Below are 23842 nucleotides of genomic sequence, written 5' to 3' on the forward strand. Positions count from 1 at the left end.
GTGAGTCTAGCAATGTTAATATACATTGCTTAAGAATTTCACAAGATCAAAATCCTGTCCTATTCCCTCAGCCATACAGCTGGTGAGGATAGTTATGTGCTACAATACTACTAGGGAGATAATTAAGAGCAATGTGGCTTCCCGTTGGCTTCCTTGCCATAGTATACTTTATGACTGTAGCAGTGTGTGTGTGTTCATGGGACTAGTTTGCTTGTTTTGAGGGATGAAAAACCCAAGTTACTGGGAGAAAAACCCTCCACCTCACGAAAGAGACAGATAAAGGTTCCTCACATCACTGATGGGAATTGAACCCAAGTCTTTCTTACCAAATAACAAACCATCAGAAAAACTGAGGATAGGATTTGATGTTAGTGAGTGAAAGCCATTAAAGTACAAGATGAAGAGCATGGGTGAGAGCAGAGTCCTAGGGTATTTCACACTGATTGAAATGCTAGCTTTCATTAGCTTTTCCTTCATAAATGGTAGAAAGGAGACCATAAAGCTTGATAATGTTCAAAGTGTGGTTACCTTGGATATTTTCTCCAAATTTTTCCATGAATTGTTTTCAAAGTCAAAACAGGTCAGCTAGGAGATGTAGAGTGAGAGTGGTTGAATCCTGAGAGTCCTGATCATAAACAGTAGGTCTCCAATAAGTGAAGTAGTTAGTCATTAATGACCTTTCCATTATTCTCGAGTACCGAAGGGAGGGCAATATAGTTAGCTAACATCTCCTTTTTCAGGAACACTCTGAATCAAAGCTTGATCCCATGGTGTTGGATTAACGGCACGTAAGCATTATAACTTGTAAGGATGGCTTTAATTCTGGACCATATGTTTTTAGTACGGAAGGATACCATGTAGGCGAGTACTGTTCTGATGTCCTTCTCATGAAAGATCAGAGTAGGTATGCTGTGAGCAGTTCATGTAAAGGATGAAGTGAATTACTTGGTCATCTATAACAAGAGAAAAAGACTGATGCTGAGAGGTTTGCTTGTTTTTTCTTGCGATTTTTTTTAACATTAGGATGGGAGATGTGGGAAGAAAAAAAAAGGCAGAAATTACACCAAACAGCTATAGCGACAGACCAGAAGGCTAGATTGCCATTTACTGATAACCACTTTGACTCATTCCAATCACTTTCTCATTCTGTTACTGAATAGCATAATGCATTTTGTACAGGTATTATCATGGAAAATGTTGTGTTGAACTGGTTACAGTCATCCACTTTCTTCAAGACTATGAAGAATGCAAGCATTTTCTAGACTATGTCCATTTTCTGTCTAACATAAAATCTAATAAGCCATTTTCTCCTTTTTATTTTTCTTATCTTTGAACTAGCCTCCATCATGGTCTTTCCTCAGAAACTATATGACCCCCAGCTGTTCAACATACACCAGTTTTGAATATTTTTACTTTCCTGTTAACCTCTTACCCATATATGTTACTGATGTGAAAGGTTTGCAATGTTTCATGAATGGACTTTATTTGAAAAGACCATCCCCTTAATCCACTGCATTCATCATCATAAAATGAAAGTAAATTGTTAAAATGAACTATTCTTGACAAACCCATGCCATTTATCAGAGCTCAACCCAGTTCATATTACATTCACAATCAATTTCCATTACCTTACGTCATAACTGATAATATATGAAATGGTATATAACTAGACCCATTTGTCTTAGCATCATTTCTGGACATTGTTACTATTTTACTTTCCACTTCTTTGGGATCTTCCCCATTTCACTTGTTAAATAATCAAGTTACGGGAGCCTGCATATTCCTAAAAAAATTGTGATATTCCCCCTCCCCTCCATACACATACAAACCTCCAGTCATATCTAGACTACTTAGTACTCATATCTTTCATTCCTTCATTTCTAGGATTTCTCTTGATTTAAGATGCAAACCTTCCAGAAAGCATTTTTCTTCATCGTCCAATTCCTGCCATGTACTCTCAAGGGGTGTACAGGAATTGTTATTAACTTCTTATCAACAATTTTCCTTCTAATCAGTCTGTTACTTGTCAAGACTCCAACATTATCAGATCTTATATTTCTATTTTCTAAGGCACTTTTTACCGCATCAATCCACCTATATCTTGGTCTTCCTCTGGGTCTTTTTGCCTGCCAGCCTGGCAATGAACACGTGTTTTGCTAATCTTTCTTCTCCCATTCTATTCAAGTGACCATACCACCTGAGATTAGCTCTAACGGATTCCTGGATGCTGACAATGTCAAGTTCTTTTCTAATATCCTCGTTTTCAATATGATGTTGCCATTGATACCATCTGTTCATGCCCCTAATCTTTCTCAGGACTCTCTCATATCTGCAGTCTCTAGTCATGTGTTTTGCTTCTGACCCAGCTTTCAGATCCATAAGTTAAAATTGGTTTTAACACTGTCTTGTATATAGCTAATTTAGTGTTTTGATTAGCTTCTCTTTTATTTCATATTAATTTATTCAGTTGACTTCCTACCATACCAACTTTGTTGATTCTGTGATCTATTTCCATACTTAATTTACCATCTTCACTAAAAATCATGCCTAAGTAGCTGAAATGTTTCATTTGTTCTATAGGTTCTATACTCACAATGCTTCTATTTTCATTGTCTTTGTCTTGTTATTACTGACCTTCATACCATATCTATTACAACAGTTATTCAATTTAGTCAGGGAATCTTGCTGACTTGTAGCAGATTTATTTAGAAGTATAACATCGTCAGCATAAAGCGAAGAGCTGACATTAACATCTCCAATTTTAATATCAGGTTTAATACCACTTTCCTTCATAATATTATCCATATAGATAATGAATAACAGAGGGGATAACGTACATCATTGACATTTTCCTTTCCTCAGTATATGCCCGTTAATTTTTTTAAGGCATCTAGTCATTACAAATTATTTTCCATTATTTGTAACTAGACCTCCAGGGACATTGTTGAATTCACATATCGCCCACACCAGGTGTCATATACCTTTTCTTGAATTCCTTCACCTACCTCCAAAAGCAAGGTATTCCAGTCATGTACTGCTCCTGCTCTATGAGAGAAAAATCTAGTTCTCATTCCTTTGACTGTCTTCATTGGCAACTTCCATGTGTTATTATTTCGTGATACCACTAAGGAGTACACATACTCATCGAGGGAGGACACCTACTCTACAGTCTCGCACTGAACCTCTACTACCATTATGTAGATCAACACCATTGACTGCCCACCACCACAACTAGTATTTTTTTGTCTAAATTGTGTGTGTTCTGAAGGGCCAATTTGTCTGTATGTGGGATGAAAAAAAACCAGAGTTTTCAGGAGAAAAAACCCTGCTACCTCTGTATGAGATTGGCTAACTCACCTTCAATTGAAAGAAAAAACCCTATATAAAAGATTGTGTCAGACAGATTCAGAAAGAAGTGAGTAAAAGCTCACTAACAGAAATGAGTTGACAAAGAATCTGTCAACTCATTTCTATTAGTGAGCTTTTACCATCTTTCGCAAAATAATCACTACAACTCCAGAGATGGACAGATTGATGGTTGGATAAATTAGTCTTTGTATCATCCTGGTGCAATGGGATGATCATACATCCTTTATGCTCCTGTGGAATCTTCCCCTAGGCTGAGACTAATTATACAGACAGATAACAGATCAACTGAACTCATATATACTGATATAACATCAGTCCATACCCCCAAATTTTTAGCAACCATTCATTGACCAGCAAGCAATGAATGGTCAATGAACTTGGGAGTGAAACACCAGGATTACCCTGGATGCTATATGAGCAGAATGCTTATATAGCATCCAGGGTAATCTTGGTGTTTCACTTATGTACTGTAAGCCTTGGTCCCTGTCCCCAAATAACAGGGAAGGAAATTACCTCAACACCCTAGATCCTTGCAGCCTAACCTACTGAATGATCGATCTCGGCAAGAATGAAAAGAGCCAGTACCATCAATGGGAGGTTCCCCTCCACCATGAACAGTTGACTCAGAGGGGTTTGGCTTTGGCTGAATAAGAAAATTCCGGAAAAATCCACAAATCAGGAGAAGCTTCCACTTATCTTGCACTTCATATTTTGGTGTTTTTATTTTACTTATTATGCGGTCTTAAAAGGTGATTATATTATGAAGTATTAAAATTTGTTTGAAAATATTTTGGCAAAAAAAGAGTATTTGGTAGTTTTATGATTTATGTGAAGATTAAAAATTTGCCAAATGTAGAACATGCAAAAAACAAAATAACTGGGTGATATGATACAGGAAAAACAAAAGTACATATCTATGATTAATCATGTAAAAATGCATATTGATGAATTTGTACAACAAAATGAAATATCACACCACAATGCATACAGCACTTACGGCAGCAGAGTTGTCTTGGCTTGCAGTATTTAAAGGACATGAACTCTGCACAGGATCCTCTATATTTGCTTTTATTAGTGCACTGATTAGGTTCACTGGCCTCTCATCACAGAGATAAAAGAGCAACACCCTGTGTTCAATATTCCACAGCAATCCAATGTAAAAAAGCTAAATTCGTAAGTGAACTCTTGGTAGGTGCATAATCAAATAAACCTTAATTTGGAATACATAAGAAACCACAGAGAATATTATAGTTTTGAAAGTTTATTAGAAAGCTTATGATAAAGTTATGTTTTCATAAGCTCTGTTTTTACATTTCGCTATAAAATATGGAAGGATCATTAATATATCCTGCTTTCAATATCTTTCTAATGCCAAATTGAAGCCTCTTGGCACTACTTTTGATATTTGAGGGTTATGAAAAGAGTATGTTTTCAGAAAAAAATTTTATTTTTGTGTTTTTAGCAGAGCCTAAAGTCTTCATTTTGGTGATTTAAACAAAAATAGGAGATATTAAAGATCTATTTTAATATAATAAATGCAAGGCATTACACTTTGAGATACAGAGATATAAGGCTATGTACTATATTGGCAGAGCTATACTTCATGAAGTGGATAAGATTTGGGATCTTGGAGTGATGGTAGACAATGGACTAGAGTTCCAAGTGCATATCACAATTGTTGCAAAGACTGCTGCTATGATAAAAAGTAGATTGACATGTAGGGATAAAGAGGTGGTGGTGGTGCCTCTAAAGAAGAGATTGGTCAGATTACTGTGCTCAGATTTGGTCACTGCTTTTCATTGTGATGTGGAAACACTAGAGGGGGGGGGGGGTCAAAAGACAAATGACCACCAAAGTGATATCAAGACTAAAGTGTTGATTATGAAGAGCATTTGAGAAAATGTGGATTACAGATGATCTTCAAGTTAGTCAATGGATTTTATCAGATTAACACAGAAGGAATTATAAAATAAGTGTGACACTTTTTTTGAAGAAGGGTGTGAGGAGTAGATTTTGTGTGGAGAGTTGTTGGCAAGTGGAATGCATTGCAGAAGAGGATTTTTAATGCAAGTAGTATAAATAACTTTAAAACTCATTATGATAGACGTTGCAGGTTGAGTGAGCCTTCCACGATGAGTCCGTTGACTGCATGGAGGTTACCAAAAATAATAATAATATATATATAAAACAAAATTTATAAGTTTGAAATAAAGACCAGACGGCTTATGAAAGTACAATCTCAGCAGCACGGTTACGTTCGATTGCGTTACACACACAGCTATGAGCAGATCAATATGGATTGATCTGCTTATTTACAACACTGAAATGAAGACTAAGGCTCTTCTCTGATAATTACTCTTGCACAATGACTGGTTCAGTCATGAAAAATACAACTCTCTGCATAGGACTGCATTGGTATGGAGTTTGTCCTGTCAAGGTTTCTTTTTTGATCTCTGATGAGAACCAACAGTTCAGAACACTGTCAGGTCAGCAAAACTTTAATTAAAAAAAATCCATAATAAAAGATGAATATATGGGCACTTGGGCAGTACTCCTGTCTTAAGTGGAAAGGGCAACTCTGATGCCATAGGTTGTATTCTCATAAGCTCTCTTTCTCTCTTTTTTTCTTCCCCAAAACCTTTTGTTTTTGTATATATTTAAAAATGAAATAAGGATGGTTCTTTTTTGATTTTTCGCATTTTCATCTAGTTATATTGTCAGGTGAAGTATTATTGCACATAGTTCAATCTTTCCTCATTCAGCAATTTGGCCAAAGCAACAAATATTTGGCACAAGCATAGTGAATTAAAGTTTGTAAACAATTTTCAGTGTTTCTACTGTAAGAAATGAGGGATGCAGTTTAGTTAAAAAGAAAGAAGATAATGCCAGTGTGTTTCATCATCCAGTGATCGTAACGAGAGAAAGAAAATTCTATAAAGAAGTCAGTGCCCACATGGTGAATTTCACAGCCATACAATAGATGATCCTATGTATATCCTTGATTGAAGATTGTAAGGCAAAGATTGTGAAAGCCCATCTTAGTGCCAAAAGAATTTAGGAGTGATAAGTTGAAGAGTTCGTCCTAGGAAGGTAAAAAATCAGAAAAAGGCAGAGACCAGTGTAGAAGACCCAAGTCAAAAGGTACTGCAAAATCTCATATCAATTCAAATCATATGTAACTGTAGTCATTGTTCAATTACTGAACAGTTGAAGGGATTAATGAGAATTATACTAGGACTTTAGTACAATTCAGACTAAAATGAAAATGAGCTTGTTACTATACATTAACAAGGCCAATAATGGAATATGCAGCACCTATCTGGTCACCTTCGGCTTCATCGGTAAAGAAAAACCTAGACAAAATACAAGCAAAAGCATCCAAGATTATCATTGGTGCAGTCTCATCCACTAACAACATCAGAGCCCAACAGGAATGTGGGCTTGACCTGCTGGAGGACAGACGAAAATTTGCCACCATAAAATTCATAAATAATATCAGAAGCTACCAAAGTGATCATGTCTCCCTAAAAACCTATGAACATTGGAACCAAATTTGCAGACTTCACAGATCATCGACTTTACAATATGATGACACTATCAGGAAAGAAATAGGTCTTGATCAGCTAAATGTCCACATAAACAAAGAACCTCTATTTTCCAGTCCTTTACCTTCAAATACCTTCATAAATCTAAACCTTACCAAACTCTGTACAAAAAAAGAACCAAAAGAAATGCTTAAAGAAAAAGGCCTAAATACCATCAACCTTCTTTCATCCTCCAAACAGGTTATTTGTTATACCGATGGATCATCAGACACCAATATGATTAATGGAGGCGCTGGTGTTCTCCTTCTACTCCCGAAAGGTGAAAAACTTTCAATAAAAGTTGGATCTGGGAGAATCGCTTCCAATTTTACCAGCGAACTCTACGCAATAATTAAAGCACTAGAAGCCTACTTAAATCTATCATCATCTCAACAATCTGAAGGAATTATAATTTACAGTGACTCAAGATCAGCTATGGAGGCAATCAAAAATGGCAATACCAAGCTCACACAAGACATCCATAAACTCTTAAATCATCTAAAGTGTTTAGGTAAAAGTTGCATTCTACAATGGATTCCTGCTCATGTAGGCATTGATCACAACGAAGCAGCCGATAAATTAGCAAAAGAGGCCAGAGAACTCAACCAAGAAACTCATATGATAACTCTTGCTGATGCCAATGCACTAGCAAAAGCTAAACTAATTCCATTGAAATCAGTGATACAACATCAAATTCCCGAGATCAATGCTGACAGAAGGACCTCCACTACGATAGCAAGACTACGAACAGGACATTATAGAGGAATGAAGATCAATACAGATGATACGAGAACATATAGAAACTGCAACAACTGCCCCAATACGGAACTGACACCCACTCACATCTTTACCTGTCCAGCAATTACAGCAGCCTTGCAAGAAATAGATCCTAATCCTGAACAACAGCTCTATACAAACAAAATCACAGACATAGCCAAAGCAGTACAAAGAGCGCACGGAAACATCTAAGACTCTTCAAAGGACAAGACAACAACAACAACAAGTATTCATGTGCCTAGAGATTTATGCATGTACATTATATTTAAGAGAGTTTTAAAGGTCAAAGGTGTGTATTAGCTCAGCAAAAGGAAAAATTTAATCCATATTGCCTTAGTAAGAAAATTAGAGTAACTGAATATATATGTCCTAGAAAATGCAGAATTATAACGTGATCAGATCAGTAAGGGGTTAGACAAAAAAGGTCAATTAGTTCTAGAATTATACATGTTTGTATGTATAGAATCTGTTATGGCAATATGATCACAATTCTTATATAGGATCTTAATCTAATACTTGTGTTTAGCTAGTGTTAATTTAGCTTATGTATTCTTAGTATTGAATTGTATAATGTTTAATAGTTCAATAAACTTTTGTTCCTTGAAAATACAGTTGTCTGAGATTGCTGCTCAATGCACCACTTGAAACAATGTACGAACCTAATCACGCTGGGGGAAATTTTGTTAAGTTATGAGATAAAGGTCACGACTGCATATTAGTTTCACACTCAGACATATTTTGGTAAATGCTCCTTGTTTTTGAATTTTATATCTTAAACTAAATGTTCTGAAAGGCACGGTATAAAACCAACATTTAGGGACACTAAGGGGAGAAGAAGCTTGAATATTTTCATTTGGGTGATATCTCTTATATAGATAAGATTTGGATAAAGACAAGCATAGTTTCACATGTAAGGATAGTTAAAAGCCTAATAATCGTAAATTGGGACAACAGTACATTAGTAGCATGGGTGGGCTAGGGAGTTTCTTCTAATTTATTTTTGTATTTTTTGTTTTCTTACATAGTCTAGAAACAATGTTCTAGAGACCAACCATTGAACTTATTCAAGCCGCTTCAGGCTTCCACGTAAGCATCGAAGTGGTCTTACACCAGGAGATGCAAAACCACATCTGCATCAAAAACAATCACAAATATTCATGCTGGGATTCAAACCTACAACCTGCTGATTGGTGAATAGATATGCTAATTACTCAGCTAAGGCTGCAAAAATATAATGGAAAACAAACAAGATTATTTTGGTACCATGATACTTTCAACAGGTTATGTTACTGATTACATGCACTAATATATCCAGAGCATAAATCAAGATGTTAGGCTACAATAGTGTTGAAATTATCCTGAGTTTTACTTTCATTTAAAATTTCACAAATACAAAACTCAGTGTGAGAAACCATGACATTTATACAGTGTTCTTACTGTTTCAGTGTTAATTTCTGGCCTGAAAGCAGCATGCAATCTTTTATTTATATACACAAATAGTAGTGCAGGACTGAAGTTCTATAATAAGTGCATGATAGGATAGAAAAAAGTATTTACATTCCTCTTTGATAACAATTTCTATACAGGAAGAGTAAAGCAGCAAAAAGAATGGTGTAGGACAAGGATATGTGATATGAAAGTATAAAAATATTTTTTTTTAGATGGTACTCAAGTTTGAAGTGACTAGTGAACTATGATATGTCCATGGAATTATCTATCAAAGGCACAGAAAAAAATATGTCTAAATACACAACAGATGTTCAGTTTGACTATTTCTAGTTAACAGTATTTCCAAGTAGATGTACTTCTCCCAAACTCAGTATTGCACAGATCCCAGACTTGTAGAGGACATGTAGCTGAATTGACTGAGCCTATCTGCAGATATCGGGATTGGTTTGGATTGAAGTATGCCTGAAACAACTAAGCTATGACAATGGTGTATTATTGTCGTTCTGGCCAGTTATTTGAGGATTAAAAACCAAGATTCTATGAGAAAAACCATTCCTTGACTATATGAGACCAATTATCTCACTTTCAGTTGAAAATCTCTTATAAAGTTTCTTTGTGTTCTAGCTGGGATTTGAACCCAGGTCTTCCATCAACTACCGAATGAGCTATGTAGACTTACAACAGAACAGCAGGAACAGGGGTAATGTCTTATATTAGTAGTTATAAAAACTGAATCTCATGCTAAAATAATTTAACCAGCCTTTCTGGCTCTATTTAAATATCAATGTTTATTTCAGGAAAGGCTTCCAAAAGATAAACTAAAAAAACCTACCAAAAACTCTTCACATCTTTATTAAGTAGTGATATAAACATCAATATCACCACCAAATACACACATCTGGATCAAACCTATATTTCACAGAAACCTAAGTGTAGCTACAATAACAATCCATCTTAAGTGTCCAAATTACATTCATCTTCCCCCCCACACACCCCCACAAGGGTCACAACTGCTTCTGTGATGAATAAGAATTTCCATCCACTCCAAGTCGCATCATTTTGGTGGAGGGGTGACTGAACAGAACAAGTGAACCATGTTGAGAGTGTACATATATATGCTCCTGGGAGGGTCACCCTCAGTGTGAAGGTTGTTCCACTTTGTCCAGCTAAATGCTTGCAAGTAAAGACAGGAAAGAAGATAGGTATCACCTATCCTTAATTACCCAATACTTAGATATGAAGAAAGAAGAAATACTTGAAATAAATACATGAACTATAACTTAACTAGAAATAACTCAGGCAGTAAAGAAAACAAAAAACAATCAAGCAGCTTTGAGTGACAATATACAGGCTGAACTACTTTAAGCAGATATAAACACTATTGTTGAAATGCTACACCTGCTATTTAATCAAATATGGGAAAAGGAGGAATGGCCACAAGACTGGAATACAGGACTCCTGGTGAAACTGCCGAAAAAGGGAGATATAACACTTTGTAAAAATTGGAGAGGGATTTCACTTCTAAATGTTGTAAGTAAAGTATTTACTAGAAAGAATGAAACAAGAAATTAAAACTAAACTTAGGAAAGAACAGGCTGGGTTCAGGCCAAACAGATCTTGTATTGATCAGATAATAACACTAAGAATAATTGTTGAATAGTCAATAGAGTGGCAGAGTAGCCTATATTTGGGATTCATCGACTTTGAGCGTGCATTTGATAGCATAGATAGAAAGACTATATGGAAGTTTATGAAGCACTACGGGATTCCTCAGAAAATCATAAATATAACAAAGAAAACTCATGAAAAATCCAAAATCCAAATAATAAATAATGGCAAACTATCAGAACCATTTGCAACAAACACAGAAGTAAGACGAGGATGTATACTATCCCCGACAATCTTTCTGATTATTATTGATTGAGTGATGAGGAAAACAACTGAAGAAAGAATCTGCATTCAATGGAGATGGTCAAATAAAATTAGTGACCTGGATTTTGCAGACGATATATGCCTCTTGGCACAAAAACATCAACACCTCCAAAAGAAAATAGATAATTTAAACCAGGAAGCAAATAAATGTCGATTGAAAATAAATCATAACAAGACTAAAGTAATGAAGATAAACTCCAAACAAGAATTAGTCTTTGAAATACTACGGAAAACACTGGAACAGGAGATAACTTATCTACCTTGGATCAGTGATCAACACACAAGGAGGAACCCAAACAGGGCATACAAAATAGAATTCAGAAAGCACAGCATTCAGTATGATGAAGAAAATTTGGGGGTCCAAAGAAATAAAATTAAAAACCAAAATTAAGCTCTTCGACACTAATGTAAAACCAATTTTACTATACAGAGCTGAGACATGGTCACTAACAAAGAAAAACATAAATAAAATAGAGGTCTACATAAACAAATGCTTGAGGAAGATACTAGGACTATACTGGCCAAATAAAATAACATTAAACTTTGTGAGAGAACAGGTCAAACTAGCATCAGAAATGAAATCACTAAAAGAAAATGGAACTGGATAGGTCACACAATCAAGAACCCAGATAAAGAAATAGCAAAAATTGCACTAGAATGGAATCCCCAAAGCAAGAGGAAAAGAGGTAGACCCAGGATAACATAAAAAAGAGAACTAGAAACAGAGGCAAGACAGCTGGGACATTCCTGGAAAGAGATCAAAAATGAAGCACTGAATAGAGTCAGATGGAAGTCAATGGTTGAAGCCCTATGCTCTGCAGGGAGTGAAGAGGATAGGATAGGTAGGTATGAAGAAAACCTTTGAGAATGCCATGCTGCTGTCTCAGTCATCACCTGGACAGACAAAGACCACGTCTTTTGGAGACACTAAGAGATTATGAAAAATGTGCCACTGGTGACAATGACCATTCCATGAATGTAAACATGAATTTCATTTGAGAACCAGATTTATGATTGGAACATTGAATGGTATATCAGTATATCAACATGATCAACTCAAGATTTCACAATAAGAACCAGCATGCTATGAACTGGTATATGCAAGATAAGATATCAAGAATCTGGAGAATGAACCACAAAGAAAGAAGATATCTTTATTTGCTGCGGTACTCAAGAAAGAGGGCAAGGAGTTGTTTTTTGATTGAAAAGAATATCAAACACTGTGTCAGAGACTTTAAACCTGTGAATAGTAGACTTGCAGTAGTAAGAATAAATGGTAAACCACTAAATATATGCATTAACAACCTCATATGATGGTGAGAAAATGGATCGCTTATGATCAAATCAAAACCTGATTATTGAAACAGCCAAGAAAGACTTTCTAATAGTAGAAGGGGGATTGTAAAGCAAAAATTAAAAATAGATAAGAATATTCTCCCCTTTGTCAGCCCTTTTAGATTAAGAGAAACAAATGACAGGCATATGAAACTAATAGAATTTGCTTTGCAGAATAAGCTCACCATAACCACACTTTTTTCACATAGGTTACAAAAATGGACCCGGATCTCCCCCAGATGGAAGAACTCAGAACCTCATTGACTATATACTCATAAAAACTAAATATAAAATCTGTATAAACTCAGCAAGAACTAGATCTTTTGTAGGTGTTGACCAGTGAAAGTGACCATAATTTAGTCATACCAATATTTATGTTGAAATTTGGAACCACACGAAAAATAAGAAGTCAAAGTTTAACTTGACATAATTCTGGCCTGGTCGGCCAAGTGGTTAGCATATCCGCTCTCCAGCCAAAAGGCTGTGGGTTCGAATCCCACCATAGGCATGGATGCTTGTGATTGTCTGTGAAAATACTAGTGGTGGTAGGCAGTAGATGGCGCTGGTGAAGATGATGACGGAGAGATGTAGAGCAGGTACCCTCCCTCGATGAGTCTTAGGACTCTCTGGGGGTGTCGTGTAATAATAATTCAAATACCACTAAAGAACTGCTTAAAGCAAATCGTGCTGCTCTTTCTGAAATCCCTGCCGACTCTTTTGATCCTGATGCCTCTTATCAACAGTTTTCAAAGACAGTCACTGAAGCAGCTGAAAATATCCTAGAAAGAGAATGCAGTATTAACAAACCTTGGATTACCCAAGAAAGATCAGAGGCTTATGATCAGATTATGACCAATTTGACACAACGAAAAGTATAATTATCTGAATACACACATTAAAAAGGTAAATATTACAAAAAAATAAGTGGTTATATGAAGAATGCAAAGAAACTGAAGATAATCTTCATAGAAATAACCATATGACAGCATACCAAAATAATTAACAAAGACTTTTGTTCGTAAGGTGGATAATTTAGGATGAGAATGGAATAAATATTACTGATCATGATAAAATATTGAATAGGTGACATGATTATTTAAGCAAACTAAGTATGATAACTTGGACCATCAGAATTTTGAGTGAATTGTCCCAATGATAATGATTATCTTATACTTAGAGAAGTAGAAAGAGTCATCTTAAGATCAAAAAAAAGAAAGAAAAAAAACAGCAGGAATTGCCAATATTCCATTGAAATTACTTAAAATGAGGGGGAGATCCTATTGTTAGTGCACTTAAGAAAATATGTCAGCAAGTGGAGAACACTAGGATCTGGCCAAAAGATAGGCACACAAAAGAAGAGAATTAGCTTCTTCAGACATCCAAACAAAATATTTTTGGCCATCTTATTCCCACATATTGAAGGGAAAAAAGGGATTCAAAATTTTCAGACTTCCAGGCTGGATTTAGAAAGAACACGAGTATAATTCACCATATATTTACACTCCATAACATTGAAGAAAAATATGTAGAACATAAAGTAATGTGCCATAATTTTATTAACCTACAGAAAGCCTTTGATTCTATTTGGCATGATGCCCATTAGAAAATTCTGCAACATTATGGAATAGGCAGCAAAATAATATGGCTGATTGAATCCTTGTGTTCATCTTCTGAAATGATGGTTGAAATCAAGGTGAATTATAGCACCTTTCCAATGGAGTGGGACAGGGGTGCAAATTATCACCCATGCAACTGCTTCCTTAAATATGTTGTTGATGAAGCCCTGGAGGGGAGGAAGAGAAGATGAATAAATCATCTAAGTTTATTGATGATATTGATCTCCTAGTGGAAAATAAATCAGATCTTCAGAAAGTCACAAAATTAGCTTATACTTTTAAAATATATGGCTTAATGATAACTACGTGAAAATCAAAAACAATGATATTGAAAAAAAAAATTGAAAAAAAAAAAAGAATGAAAAAATTGGCCAGCGGCTAGACTACGCTGAATAAACCAATTCTCGTCCGATCACCAAAGTTAAGCAGCATTGGGCCTAGTCAGTAGTTGGGAGGATACACCACCTGGGAAGGTGGTTCACCCTCAGGTGCTGTTGTTTCTTTGCCACCCTGGTTAGCCAAGTGGTTAGTGTATCCACTCTCTAGCGGAAAGGCTGCAGGTTCGAATCCTGCAGTAGCCTTGGATGTTTTTTGATTGTCTGTGAAAATACTAGTGGTGGTGGTGTTTGGCAGCAGATGGCATTGGTGTAGTTGCAGTTCATTGTAGTTGGTGGATTCAGTGGTGGAGACTGAGAGCTGGAGAGTAGGTGCCCTCCCTTGAGTCCTTGAACTCCCTGGAGGTGTCACCTAATAATATCTGTTCTTCTGACCAAGAAGGAAGTGCTGTGGCAGAAAATTTAAAAAAAAATTTACTCAAGGACACACCCATAGAAGTTGATCAGTTTAAATATCTAGGCAATATCTTTAATATATTAGAAGAAAAATTGCAAAAGCAACAACAGCACTCCAAAAACTAAAACCATCATGGGCAGATAAACAGATGTCTTATTGACATACTAGTAAATTCAATACTTCTACACAGAGTTGAAACTTCAACATTTCATTCAGTACTTCCATATATTACAGAGGGAGGGGAGATAAACACCTAGAACAAAAATGATATTAAAGCAACTGACATAACCACAAGAAAGACATATGACAATATAGCAATAAAAAAACATAAGTTCCCTTCATAATCCTGCTACTAGTATGTTCTGTCTTGTGATTATATCAGTTGCTTCAATATTTTTGTTCTAGGTGTCTATTGGAAGTTTCCAGCCCCACAGTTCAAGAGTGACCAATGACATTCATTTTCTGTCTCCCTATCTTATCATCATACGTATCAAGGATTTAGGCCTAGCTGTTCGCCTTAGAAGTCATCGTTGAATTGTTTAAGAGGACGTCCTGGATTTCTTTTTCCTAATGGCTTGTACTTTAAGGCTTGTTTTGGTAATCTTTCTGTTTTCATTCTTTGAACGTGTTCCATCCATTTATGTTTATATTTTTTAATTTTTTCTATTACTCGCTCTTGGTTTAATTCTTTCATAATATCTTCGTTTCTTTTGTGATCAAATAGGGTATACTTTGCAGTTTTTCTCATAAACTTCATTTCTGCTGTTGTTAATCTTTGTCCTTTTGTTTTATTGTCCAGATTTCGCTTCCATACATTAAGACCGGTAAGGCTAATGTATTGTATACTTTTAGTCTGGTTTGTTTTTGAACTAGGTTTGGTTTAAATATTTTGCAATTTTTACATTTATATCTTTTTCATATGTGATCATACATCCTAGGTAGTTAAATGAATTCACCTGTTCTAAGATCTTGTTATCTATTACTATTTTAGTTCTTGCTGGATCTTGTCCTTTAAAGGCCATAGTTTTTGATTTTTCTGTTGATATTATCATACCATAATCTTTCTGTAGATTATCTTCAGAATTTGTAATTATTATTTGGTCGTCTGCAAAGAGGAGAGTGTTTAAGTTAACTGTAGGTGAAAGTTTAATTCCTTGGTGTAAATTTTTACTCCATTTTATTATTTCATTTAAGTAGATATTAAAAAGAGTTGCTGAGAGGGGACATCCCTGTCGGACCCCGTGGTTTATCTCTCTTGTATATGATAGCTCGTGATTTAATCTTATTTGTATTTGATTATTTTCATATATACTTGTGATAACTTTTAGGATATTATTTGGTATTTGTCTTTCTTTTAATATGTTTCTTTTAACTTTGTCAAATGCTTTTTCAAAGTCAATAAATGCAATATGTGTTTCCAAATTATATTCTCTTCTTTTCTCTACTATTAATTTTAGGCAGAAGGCTGGGTCTATACATGATCGTCCTTTTCTAAATCCATTCTATACCTCTAGAATAAAGTTTTTGGAATATTTCATTAGTTTGTTATTTAAGATTCTGCTATATATTTTGTAACAGGAATTTAGTATACTGATACCTCTATAGTTTTTAGGGTCATCTCTATTACCTTTCTTAAAGATAGGAATCACAATTGCTTTTTTTCCATTCTATTAAGGGGATACCAGTTGAGTAAATTTTATTTAAAAATAGTAAGAGTCTTTTTTTGAATCTTGTTCCTGCGTATTTACGTTCTGAACCTAGCTTATCTTCTCCAGGTGATTTTCCGTTTCTGGTTTCTTTCAGGCTGATTTCTAATTCTTCTTCAGTTATTTCCTTTTCATTAATTGTTTGCCAGTTGTCTTTTTTAAAAGATTTGTCTGTCCCCAGTTCTGTGTAGTAATTTAGAAATTCTTCTAATTTTAATTCAGTGTTGAATTTTATGTTTTCTTTGGTATCTGCATTTAGGTGTTTCAAAATCTTATATACATTGGGTCTTATTTTATATAAATCATGTTCTAAATTAGAAACAAATTTATTCCATGATTCTCTGTCTTTTTCTAACTTCTCTTTTAACTATGGCTCTTATTCTTTTATATTCTATTTCATCTTCTAATCTTTTACTGCTTAACTATTTGTGATAGGCTTCTTTTTTCTTTTTAATTATTTCTTTGATTGTATCATCCCAGATCTTCAGTTTTTTTCTTTTATTGAATTTTTTGGTCTTCCCTAAGCTTTCATTTGCTGCTGCATTTAGTATCGTTTTTATATTAAGCCATTCTATTTCTATTTCTTCATTTTGTTTTATTTTATCTAGATATTGTTAATTCTTTGTTCATATAGCCATTGTACATTTGTGTCATTCAATAGTATAGTTTTATAAACAAATGTTTCAATTTTTCTTTCTGTTCTTGTTACTTGTAGCCATTTAGGTGGTAATCTTAATTTTATTTTAACAAGGAAGTGGTCACTGCTTATTTCATATCCTCTGTGAACTCTAACATCTAGTGAAACTTTTGATGTCTTTTCATTTAATATGAAGTAATCTAATATTGATTTCCATCCTCCCCATCTTATAATTTTATTTTTTCTGAAAGATTGATTTCAACTTTTAATATTTAATAGTCCACGCAAAATTAGGTAACAATGATTTCTGCGAATAAATCCCAAAAATTATTGCTACAATAATGAATGCACTTTTTTTTAATGACTGTCTGCAGTCACTTCCTCACTTGTTGAATTCTGACAATTTGAAAGATGAACCTTTAGAACAATAAGCTTAAGTATATGTATATTACATGGATTCAAGCAAAGCATCAAATTTCAGCCTCATGTCATTTTTTTTTTTTTTTTTTTTTTTGATTCCATCCACTTATCGGGAGTTCAAATCACTCATGTAGCTGATATTTTGCAGAATTCCCAATTCATTGTGATAGTTCCATATAATAAATGGACCACAGACCTCAATTTCATTTCTCAATTACGGTTCTCAAAGCTCCAATCTCCCTAGATAATTCATATTTGACTTCTGTGTATAATACTCCTAGTTTCAACACTACATCAATCTTAATATTACTAATTGTAGGATTCTGTATTAGGACTGGTTTAAATATACTGATGATTATGTTATGAGGTTCAATAAATTTCCACACCATTAGCCTGATGACAACTCTAATTAGTACCAAGTTTTCTTATTTGTCATGCACAGAATAGAACAGAATCTTGCTGGTTCATTCATTTATTTTAAAGCAATGATGTGCATTTCTTGGAAATACTGTATTTACTCGAATATAACTCGCCCTCACATATATCTCTCACTCCTGAATAAATCCCAACAATTATTGCTACAATAATGAATGCACTTTTTTAAATTACTGTCTGCAGTCACTTCCTCACTTGTTGAATTCTGACAATTTGAAAGATGAACCTTTAGAACAATAAGCTTTAAGTATATGCCCTGCATATACATGAAGGGGAAGAGCTTTTACTTTACGAAAAAAGAAATTAAAAAGTTTTGCATACAACTTGCACATGAAAACAGTTTAAAACTTTAGGAAATAGATAGTGAATGTTATGACAGAAATAGCAAAAAAAATTTTTTTTTTGTATGTGAAGACCAATGTGGTCATTATTCCTGGTTGTCATACACCTTGTCTACAGCTCTTGGATATATCAGTCAACAAACCATTCAAGGACTACATATTAAACTTCTAAACTAAGTGGATGGCAGCCAGCAGCTACAACCTGACTCCAGCAGGGAAGATTAAGAAACCATCATTAGAACTGTTGTGCAACTGGATTTTGAAAGCTATTTTAAAAACTGGAATCTCTAATGCCCTGGATGGGAACGAAGATGATGCTATTAGGGTAGATTGAAAACGCACACAAGGAAACTACTCTCAAGATCAGAAGTAGTGATAGCAAATAGGAGATTCGTGGTAAGTCACCCATTTTCAGTTTTTTTTTTTTTTTAAACCGTGGTGATCTTATGATTTCGAAATGATAAAAGTACAAGCAATAATGAAACTTTGTTTCAATTGAATTACAGAAGCATTGTCACTCAAGATTCAAATATATCGCATGATGAAGGTGAACAGCTGATCGTGTAAATAATGTTGATAATTAACATTTAAATGCATTCATTTTATAAATAATCTGAGAAATTCATTTATTCATTTGTGTGGGGAGTTCCCCCATTTCTCACCCATCCGTCAAGATGGGCTGAGCCCATGAGGAATTAATATATGTATTTTATGATAGAAAATTCGTGTGTGTCTATGCGGGCTAGTTTGCTTGTTCTGAGGGATGAAACACCGAATTTCTGGGTGAAAAAACCCTTTATCTCCATGTGAGACCAGCTAACTCAACTTTAGTTGAAAGACACCAGATAAAGGTTCCTCGTGTCTTGGACAGGAATCTAACCCAGGTCTTTTCGAAAAAACAGTTTCATCTATATTGACTGAGCTGCGGAGGCTCTATGTAAACAATTAAAATTATAAACTTTATTTTCCTGAAAAACTTTAGTTTCCAAAAATCCCCATATATGCATCTCATTCCACAATTTTTTAACTTTAATTTTGAGGAAAAATGTGCGAGTTATATTCAAGTAAACACAGTAATTTGTATATAGAACTGTTATGTCTTTTGCTCTATCACAAAACTATCTAGAGAATTGCATGTAAATACGACAATAGGACTGGGATGGTATGTTAGCTCATGATGCCCTATAAAGATCCTCATAGCTCATATGCCTATGAGAATGTGCAAAAGAACTCTCAGTGCCTCTAATGAAGTTGTTTAATCTAAGTCTGAGCTCTGAAAAGATTCTAAGGCAGTTGAAGGAGACAAGATTAAGATAGTTCCATTACAAAAAATGTTGCTCCAAGAAGGAAGTAGCAAATTACAGATCAATTAGTATCTCTGGAGTGGTGGTTGAAGTACTGGAAAAGTTGGTCAAAGGTAAAATTCAGGAATGGATGGAGGAGAATAAGATCCTCTATAACAGGAGCACAGCTTTGTAAAAGGTAGGTCCTGCTGTAATAATTCATTCACATTTCATAACAAAGTGACAGTGGAATTGGATAAAAGAAGTGGAGTGGCTACACAGCGATACCGGTAGACTTAACAAAGGCATTTTACAGAATACTGCATGGAAAAACTTATAAGTTGGAGCAAATGCGAGTGAATATGGAGGGTGGTGGCATGAATAGGGAGCAGAGGCCAGTGTGATGTGATGGAAAGGAATCAAGGCAAATGAATGATTAGTGGAGTGCCCTAGGCTCAATCATTAATGAAGAAGGGAAGAATTATTCATGAGAAAAATGATTAATCATTAACGGAGGATATTCATTAAATTGTTTGCTGATGATGCAAAACTGGGGAGAAGGGGGGGGGGGGATGATGGCAGATAGAGAAGTTCAGAGGATTATTTGGATGTTGAAGAACGCATTGACAAGTAAAAGGTGTGGAGGTTATTATCCTTTTTTTTTTTTTTTTTTTTTAATAAGACTATGATATGGCCATCATTGTGATTTCAGAAACCCAGGTGATCAGGAGGTGATGAAGAGAATTCAGAGACAAGTGACCAAGCTGGCAACAGGTTTCTGGTCTATGAAGACAAATTGATGTGTGGGTTACCGAGTTTAGTTGATAAGCAGAAGGGTGGGGGATTCTATAAGATAGGTTTTGTGTGAATAATAATCAGTATGGCTCTCCTGCAATAAGTTAACTCTATGGAGATACTCTTACAACAACATTAATAAGCACATCAAATTACGCTTCAACCAAGGAAAACTTTTAGATTGGTGCATAACCATAGAAAGCTTCATTCAGTGTTCTGGGACTAAATAGTTAGCAAAATTTAAACCAATCAATTGTTTCACCATGATTAAAAAACTTGGATTTTATTACTGAGTTGAGATGAAAAATATAATTTCATTTTCCAATGAAGAGAGAAGAAATCACTATCTGCAGTTTACTCAACTAGGAAATTTCTTTCCAATCAATCAAAGCATTTCAATAGGACCTGAATGTGAAATATGGCAAAATTCATAAATATGTTGGCTAAAACAGCATAACTAATATTCTATACTGTTTATTACAAAACCTAGTAGTCAGTAATATATTTCAAAACTTAAGTTAGCACCTGAAATGAATAATTTGACAGCATAAACAAAGTTAAAAATAACAGGCTATATATACATCTTCAGTGTTCTACATGCAAAATTAGCCATGGAAATGTCACAAATGTCCAACAGTAAACAGCCTGTCACAGGCTGTTTACTGTTGTTCACAAGTTCAAAATTCAGGACATATGAGAGCTTTTGTATTAACTAACAATACAACTACTTAAAAGGAGTCATGGTGGAATAACATGTAGATGTTATTTTACCGAAAAACAGAACACAAAAATATTTTGATCATACTGTATATATTAAATTTAAAATCTCTTTCGCATTTCATCTTTTCTCATGCTAAGATCAATGGTCCATCACAGACAAGACAGCTTCTCAGAATACTGCTTACTGTTCTTATAATCATAAACAGCTTTCTTCAGTCCACTGCTGGATGAATGTCCCTCCATGCTTCTTCCATTTTAGCCAGTTTTGTGCATCTCTCCATCATAAATAACCATAACATCTTAGCTCATCATCTCATCTTACAACTGGTGTACTTGGGTTCTGATAACAATTCTGTTGTTCTTTGTCCATCTGTTGTCAGACATCAAATTCCTGATATATGCCCTCAAAGGGTGTATACCAAGATATGATAGTCCTACATGAAAACTTATATCATTACTAACTTCCTATCTACAATTTTCCCCTAAATCAGTCTGTTACCTGTCAAGACTCCCACATTATCAGATTTAATATTATCTTCTAAGGCACTTTTTACTGTATCAATCCACCTATATTTTGGTCTTCCTCTGGGTCTTTGTCCTGCCAAACTGGCAGAACACTTGTTTTGCTAATAATTCCTCTCCGATTCTGTTTAATGACTATAACACATGAGATTAGTTCTGCTAATGCATTCCTGGATGCTGACAATATCCTCATTTTTAATATGATATTGCCATTGATGCCATCTGTTCATGCCCCGAATCTTTCTCAGGACTCTCATATCTGCAGTCTCTAGTCTTTATGGTCAAGAGTTTTACTTCTGACTCAGCTCTCATATCCATAAGTTAAAATTGGCTTGAATATTGTCTTGTATACAGCTAATTTCTCTCTTTTTCTATATAAATTTATTCAGTTGACTTCCTACCATACCAGCTTTGTTGATTAATTTACCATCTTCACTAAAAATTGTGCCTAAGTAGCTGAAATGTTTTACTTGTTCCACTGGTTCTCCATTCACAATGCAGTTGATATTTTCAATGTTTCTGCCTATTTTCATTGTCTTTGGAATACTGATCTTCATACCATTATCTATTACAACAGTTATTCACTTTAGTCAGGGAATCTTGCAGACTTGTAGCGGATTTATTTAGAAGTATAATATCATCCGCATAAAGCAAAGAGCTGATATTAACATCTCCAATTTTGATATCAGGTTTAACACCACTTTCCTTCATGATGTGATCTATATAGATCATGAATAACAGATGGAATGTACATCCTTGTCTGACATAAGATTTAACATTAAACCACCTTCCTGTACTTCCTTCAATTCTAACTGCTGACTTACAACTCAAATAAAGACAAAGTATTGCTTGATATAATACCCCATTGACACCATATAACTGTAGCGTTTTGAATAGCTTCTCTCTTGGCACCTTGTCATATGCCTTTTCCAGATCTACAAAGCTTAAATACAGATCTTTGTTATATTCCTATGATTTGTCAGCTATCTGTCGTAAAGTGAAAATCTGATCCTGACAGCCTCTATTTAATCTGAATTCAGCTTGTTCTTCACCAAGCTTTTCTTCCACAATTCTTATCAACCGTTTCTCAAGTATACTGGCATAAATCTTACCAGGAACACTCTGAGAAATACCTCTAATTTCACATTCAGTTTTATTACTCTTTATATATGGGTACCATGAGAGCTCTCCTCCAATCATCTGGAATTTGTCTGTCTGTCCAGGCATTCTGAACTATGCAGTGCAGCCAATAAGACTTTTATACCTCCATACTTGAGCATTTCTGGTCGAATATCTACTCCTGCTGCCTTTCCACATTTCAGGCTTTTGATGGCTTTTTCTACTTCAAGTATGGATATGTATTCCTGACTGCATGCCTGGTCAGTGTTTTTTCCACTGTGCTGTCACCACTGCTTGTTTCATTTAGCAATTTTTCGAAGTAATTACTCCATACTTCAAGGATATCTTTTCCTCGTGTTTTGATGTCACATTTATCTTCTCTAATTCCTTTTACAGCACTCTTTCCTCCATTTCTGAGCTTCAACAACCTGTAGAATATCTTGCCACCTTCTTGATATTTATTTTCTATGTTCTTGCCAAAATCCTCCCATGACTTTTGTTTACACAATGTTTCGCTTTCTTTTAAATTTATCTCTGTATTCTCTAAGAGCACAAGCTGACTTATTTGCCAGGAAGTTTTGATATGCTTTCTTCTTTTCCTTCACTGCCTCTTTAAATTCCTGTGTCCACCATGGAGTTCTGATTTTTCTATCCTTAGAGACAACCTCACCACATGCTTCTCTGGCTGAATCAATCTGGGTTTTCTTCAAGGCTTGCCACTGAATCTCCAAGGTTTGGTTCCTGTTCTCAAAAATCTTTCATTTTTTCATCAATAATCTCTGTATTTTAGTCTATAGTTCACATCTGAGAGCTGCTCAACTTTTATTCATTTTAAAACTTTCTTACATGTTCTTGTTTTCAGTATTTCAATTTTATCCTGCTCAAGACTAAATGGTGATCACTTCCAATTCAAATCCTCTGTGCACTCTGGTGTCCTGCACCAGAGAGAAAACATGACTATCAACAATAATATAATCAATAAGACTTGTTCCTTGCCTCTTCTCTCCATG

The 23842-nt window shown here is 34.9% G+C and overlaps 1 protein-coding gene across 6 annotated transcripts in view; it reads right to left on the reverse strand.

Annotated features, from left to right (window-relative positions):
• The window catches only part of LOC150099827 (semaphorin-1A-like), a 405107-nt gene that overhangs the window by 215237 nt on the left and 166028 nt on the right, over positions 1 to 23842 (reverse strand). The gene's annotated exons all lie outside the window — the stretch shown is intronic.

Source organism: Typopeltis vanoorti, chromosome 14, assembly GCF_054136105.1.
Source record: "Typopeltis vanoorti isolate ZY-2024b chromosome 14, IOZ_Tvanoo_1.0, whole genome shotgun sequence".
Taxonomy (NCBI): Eukaryota; Metazoa; Arthropoda; class Arachnida; order Uropygi; family Thelyphonidae; genus Typopeltis; species Typopeltis vanoorti.